General features: G+C 37.3%; 1 protein-coding gene and 1 long non-coding RNA gene across 6 annotated transcripts in view; one reads left to right on the top strand and one right to left on the bottom strand.

Annotated features, from left to right (window-relative positions):
- Positions 1-3385: 3385 nt before the first annotated feature.
- LOC117822321 lies at positions 3386-6027 on the bottom strand. The gene is made up of 2 exons (XR_004633153.1): positions 5870-6027; positions 3386-3756 (listed from the first exon to the last, which is right to left on the bottom strand). It is a non-coding gene; the product is annotated as an uncharacterized LOC117822321 (long non-coding RNA).
- Positions 5742-6509, top strand: part of hdac9b (histone deacetylase 9b) — a 35184-nt gene continuing 34416 nt past the window's right edge. For 4 of the 5 annotated variants that reach the window (XM_034696992.1, XM_034696991.1, XM_034696993.1 and 1 more), the window contains exon 1: positions 5890-5986. The gene's annotated coding sequence lies outside the window, so the exon portion shown is untranslated. Of the gene's footprint in view, positions 5840-5889; positions 5987-6509 lie in introns of those variants that run through there. The other variant, XM_034696994.1, reaches the window with a different exon arrangement.

Raw genomic sequence — 6509 nt, 5'->3', positions numbered from 1 at the left:
TGCATTATATTAGATAATTGCTAAAATGAAGTTCACAAATACAAATTGTAAAGGATAAGTGACATTATCTGTACTTATACTGGTTATTTAGGCATATATAATTGATTTAGTGTGAAACTGAAAGTGTTATTGACTTGAAGAACCTTTTGTGATGAAAATGTTTGAATGGAAAACACATCATCTAAGATCTACAGATCTGGACGAGATGAAATAAACTCAATGTTCACTTCAAGTCTTTGCATGAATTATCCTGAAGATAAGGGTGTCTGTTCTTAACACTCTTAAGTGTTCGAGGAATGTTATGGTCACAACAGCTGACAACGTAGGACAGTAATTTCCTCTGTATGTTGAAAATACCACAAACAGGACAGGCGGGGAATGACATCACAGAGAAGTGCCAAAAGGCTCGGACACAAAGCTGTGTGTCTGTCTTTGTTCATAGTGCACTCAGTGACTCTGTGATTATGTCAGAGACTTGGTCAGTACATTGAGCTTTATTGTTCACAGAGCAGCAGTTCAGTGTTAGATTAGCTGCTTTAAATCACTATCGGATAAGCTGTGTGTTATGAACTGTGCAGCCATATCATGTCACGGCAAGTTGTTTTACTTATGCAGTATACACATTTATGAGTGCCATTTTAGAAATATGGCAAAATCATTATTAAATGTTAGCTAATGTTAGTATGTAAACCCTAACTCTGTGTACCCTTGGTACTACAACTGAATACAGTTGTGTGAAATTTGGATAAAATCAGAATCTGATGGATTGCGAATCATTTCAAGCCTATGCTCATTTAAAATAATGCAAAGACAACATTGCAAATGTTGATTGTATGGGAAAAATACATGCTTATTTAAATTTGATGCCACCAACTCGATTTATAACAGTTAAAACAAGATCAACAAAACATTGAAAACGTTTTGTAATGCTTAAAAAACACCTGGAAAAACATCTTCAATCTAATTAGGTTATTTGGCAACAGGTTAGTATCGTGGCTGTGTATTCTAAGAGCATTTCAGAGAAGTGAGTCTCAGAAGAAAAAATTGGAAGAGATTTGCCTTTTTGTGAGAGACTGGTTTTGGAAGTACTTCAGGGATCTCTGAAATTGCAGAGAAGTTAGGGATTTTATCATCTACAGTACATAACATTAAAAAAAATCAGAGATTCTGGAAAAGTATCTGTACAAAAGACCAATAAATGATACTGGGTGGCCATGTTCTACAGGCCCTCAGGGGGTACTGCATTAAAAACAGACATAACTCTCTGATTGGAAAGCCCTGCATGTGCTCTGCACTGAATCACATCCAAAAGCCATTGTCTGAAGACTGCATCCACAAATGTAGATTAAACTGTACCATTCAAATGAGAAACCATGAACATGATCAATAGTACAAGAAACGCCAGTGAATTCTCTGGGCCCGAGCTGATTTAAGATGGACTGAGGAAAAGTGGAAAACTGTCCTGTCATTGGATTAATCAAAATTTGACATTTCTTCTAGAACTCAAAAGCCACCATCTGCAGTGGTATGAGGATCAATAAGTGCCCATTGGCAACTTACACATCTAGGAAAGCACGGTTAATGGTGGACAACATGTACAGGTTTTTGAGTAACATACGTATGTTGCCTTTGGTTGCCTGTTCATGCAAGAACAGATTTTAAAGTGTTGCTGTTGACTTTTAAAATTGTAAATGGCACTGCACCCTCCTATCTAACTGACCTGGTGGACCCATATGTGCCTGCTCGGGGACTTCGCTGTCAGGGGACTGGCCTTATAAGGGTCTCTAAGGTCCGAAAGAAGTCTATTGGTGAGCCGGCCCTTTCATTCCGTGCACCCACTCTATCGAACAGTCTCCATGTTGACATTAGATTATCATGATTGGTTGATGTATTCAAAGCGAAGCTGAGGACCCACCTGTTTACTGTTGTTTGCTGCTAATGTTTCTTATGGTCTGTTGTGTCTTTGTTTGTTAAATAGTGTCTCACTGTTCTTGAAATCTCCATTTGTTTTTTAGCTTTGTAAAGCACTTTGATTGAAAGCGCTCTATAACAAAAATTAGTATTAACATATGCTGCCACCCAGACCATGCATTTTTCGGGAAGACGTTGCATAATAGAAGAAAGAAGCAACAGCATGGCTCTGTAGTAGAAGAGTTCAGGTGCTAAACTGGCTTACAGTGCAGACTTGGCCTCCAATGAAAACATTCTGTGCATCATGACACAAAAATTCCAACAAAGGCAGCATTTCACTTTCAATACCCAACATTTACAGAGTGTTGGTAAAGGCGAGGTGATGCAACACAGTGATAACCATACCCTGTCCTGTTTGAAACATGTTGCTGGGATTACATTTAAAATGAGAATATATTTTTCATAGAACAATCTTTTTTTTTTTTTTTTTTACATTTCAACATTTAATATGTTTTCTTTGCACAGTTTTACATTAAATATGAGTGTAATGATTTGCAAACCATCAAAATCTGTTTTTGTAAACATTTTACACAGTGCCCCAACTCTTATGGAGCTTGGGTTCTATATTTAACTGACCATTAACACTTATATGTTTCTAAAATGTTTTACCCAAAGAAGCTTTTAAGAAGTAAGCTGTCAGGTAGGATTTAGAGCTGATTACCCCCCCACCCCCAGTGAGGTAGGAGGGGGTCCTGTGAAAGAATGTGGGTCATGCAGCTTTCCAGTGTAGTCTCACATTTCAAGGTGCTGGACACAGAGAGAGGGGTGAGGGAAAACGTTGGGGCGACAATGTTGATGATTTTGGGTGTAAGTTGGTTGCCTATACTGAAGGAGTAATCCTGCTGAATCTGTCCTTAAGCCCCCTGAAGGCCACTGTAACCTCAGAAGGAATGTGTTCTCACTGTGGAGGCTGAGATGGAGAGGGGTTCCCACAAATTAAATTAAGGAGAAACAGGAAAAAACGTGAATTTTTAAATGGAGAAAACAGATGGATACTCACATACCTCCACCCCTATTTAAGAGTGCACCCTGACCCTGTGTTTACACCCTCCTTGTTTACAGGACCATTAGGTGTGTGTCGAGGAGAGAAAAAAAGTTATAACTATACTCCACTGAATGCTACCTTTGGAGCCTTTAGATGCTGTTGTCAGATCCCTTATTTTAAGTTGTCTAAACATCAAAAGCAATGTCAATATTTTACGAGTCAAGATATCTCACCAAAAAGGGTATTATTTTCAGATAAATAGAAACTTTAAGAATATGCAAAACTAAAACTAATATTTTAATGTAACCTACTCAGAGTTGCTACAAAGACCTTGTAGTAACCATAATAAGGCAAATATATCTGATAATAGATTTCCAGATCTGCAAAATCAACATCTTTAAAGACATCTTTCAAGCATAAATGGATATGTTAAGAAAAAACAGGCAATTGTTTAATTAAATTGACATAGGTTGATATACAATATGTCACTCAACTCTGTAAACACTCTAATACAGCTTTTTCACTGCACTCTGATATTTGCAGTTATATTCAAGTATATGCAAACACAACATTTTCAAAATCACAATAAAATGTGCTGACAGTTAGGTGTCTACATGTCTGTATAGACTGTGAATCTAACAACATTCTTGGCTAGCTATCTCCTGCTGAGAAATGACATGGTCCTTAGCGCCCAGGTGCCAGCTGTGGGGTCCTGCCCAGCGATGAGACAGTCACAATGATAAGCATGCAGGATCATCCTTCAGGTTCTCTGATGCTGAGCTGTGGCCCTGTCTTTCCACCTGTCAGGATGAAGGATAGCAAACAGCTGGGTAGTTTAGGTCCTAGGATGAAAGTGGTGTCACCCTCTGGGTCATTCCCAGCTGCTGCAGGACAGTCGAGTGATCGGATGAAGGGAGGAGAGAGAATTGAAGCGCCGGTTTCTCACCACTGATCTTGGAGTGTTGATGTAGAACCAGATACCACACATAAAATTGTCAATAGCATTGATTGTGAACAAGGCCAAGTTGAATGGAGATGTAAACAAACACTTAAACACATTGTGCTGCAGTGATGTGGGAAATAGATGACAAATATAACATACAGTGACACAGACTTTGTTGTTCAATAACTGGGAAGACGTTTGTCCACTTTGCCAAACAGTTAACAAAAGAGAGGTACTGAAAATGCTTTTGAAGTGACAAATAAAAATGTGAGACTGTGGACAGCTGTAGATTTATGACAGTAACAAATCTGCATATAATCTGGGCTAAAATCACACAGGCCGAGCTCCTGCTTGAGATAGAGCTTCCTCTCTTTCTACCCAAATTCAAACACCCATGTATTCTAGTGAGAAATACCAAGTTGGTAAGCTCCCATCTACAATCAGACTGTTTAACACCAGCACTGCTGTGTCCTGTTAATCATCTGTTCTCATCTTTCATTCCACTACATGGAAGTTACTATGTGACTTGGCACATTCACAAATAACTATTGTATCCATCTGAATCGCACTGTTCTTCATACTGTGTATGTTTGTTTAAATAACCTGGGGCATTTTTTATAGTGCAATAACTTACCTTATCTAAGATAAGATAAGATAAGATAAGATATTACTTTATTGATCCCCCGGGGGGGAAATTCAGTTGTTACAGCAACCCAGACATAAGTACAATCAAGAAAGAAGTTTCAATAAGTACAAAATAAGTACAATAAGTACAAAATAAGATAAAAAAAATAAAATAAAAAGATAAGTAAAAAATAAAAAATAAAAATAAAACAAAAAAATAAAAACCTATGTATCAGATAGAGGTGTGTATAGTGTGTATACATCTGTAATAGTTGCCATATTTTATTTCATTTTACTTTTTTTTTTTTTTTAATTCTATTCTATTCTATTTTATTTCAGTTTACTCTATTCTATTTTATTTTATTTTATTCTATTTCATTTTATTTTATTTTATTTTACCCTTGTCATTGCTATTATTATTGTTATTATATTCTTTAACTATGTTAGTACATTGTTGTATTCCCCTGTCCCGTGTTGTAAGCTGCTGTAACAAAAGAATTTCCCCCAATGGGGGACCAATAAAGTATATCTTATCTTATCTTATCTTATCTTATCTTATCTTATCTTATCTTATCACAACTTATGGTTCCCTCTTGGGTTTGGAGGAAGGGAGTGCTGGGACATTACATTTTTGTTGTTTATAATTTTTGGCAGTTTTTTTCTTATCTGGCATTAAAAATCTGACAATTCATGTGCATAGCCCAGGGTATCTAAATCAGTTAATCACTAAAATTGTTAATACTGGGTTGTTGACATTTCCCTATTTCAAGACAATGACAGTTTGACCAGTAGATGGCACTGTTTCCATTTAAATGCTCCTTTTGTGCACCATTAAACGCTACAGGTGTTATTTTTAGAGCTGCATAGCTGCAAACCAGAGTCTGTGGATGCAGCTGTTGTTGAAGTGATATTTTGGTACTGTGTGTTATGCAATAACAAGCAAATAATAACCTCTGTACATGCACCGAGCTACTTTGGAATTTAATCTTCCTATTATTTAATCCGTATTCTTTATCCACTATCATGTGACTGTTTTATTGAATAAAACACAACTGTTAGATACGCCTTAATAAAAAAGAGTGTAGGCATACGATTGAGTGTACACAACTAGATATAGAACAAATGAAAATAAAAAATGAGATAGTTCTGCTTCATTTCTTTTTTGGGACATGTATGTGTAGTTGGTCCTGAGGACAGGCATTGTCCAGAGCTGCCCTTGTCTTTCCATCACAGAGATTGTCAGAGGACAATGAAGTGGACTGAGTGCTCTGTTATAACCTTGAATAGGATTTTATATGTTCCTCTTTTTCAACCAAGTAAGTCTATTTATAGCTCATTCGTCATACCACTTCACTCATGTCATCACGCACAGCTGCACTGCACACCTGCCTTCAACCTTGTCCTCAGGGTAGATGTAGACGATCCACGTTTGACTGTGGCCTGCCTGTATCAAAGTTGCCTGTGTGAGTGGAAATATATATTGTTAAAAGACAACATAGTTAGCCTAAACGCTCAACACAGCTAAGGGGCGCAATTACATGTTAATCAATGGGTCACAGGTGGTCGTGTTGCTAGTGTGAGTCCGCCATAAAAATAGGACAGCATTGAATGCATCAGTACAACACACTGTCTGTGGCTGTGAGATTCTCAGCATTATCAGAGATAGTGGATAAGTGTTTTGCTGAACCCCTGACGGACTTCACCATCATTGCTTTCGCAGATTGTTATTTGTCACAAGCTGAGGGTATTATAGTGCAGACTGTCTTCTATAAATAGACTTGCTTACGAATGAATGATCTCACCGAACATGGATGAGGCGTGAAAGTGCTGTCCAGAAGACGCATCAATGTTCTAGGTTGAAACACTGTTTTTTCACGGTTTACACGTGAATTGGTTTTTTTTATAGTTTAACATTGAGTATGCTATTATCTCTTCTTAGTATGTATGTAGATAACTTACAGAAGCATATTCACATTATACTGTAAA

This window comes from Notolabrus celidotus, chromosome 12 (genome assembly GCF_009762535.1).
Source record: "Notolabrus celidotus isolate fNotCel1 chromosome 12, fNotCel1.pri, whole genome shotgun sequence".
Lineage (NCBI taxonomy): Eukaryota > Metazoa > Chordata > Actinopteri > Labriformes > Labridae > Notolabrus > Notolabrus celidotus.
This window is presented reverse-complemented; position numbering and strand designations above follow the sequence as displayed.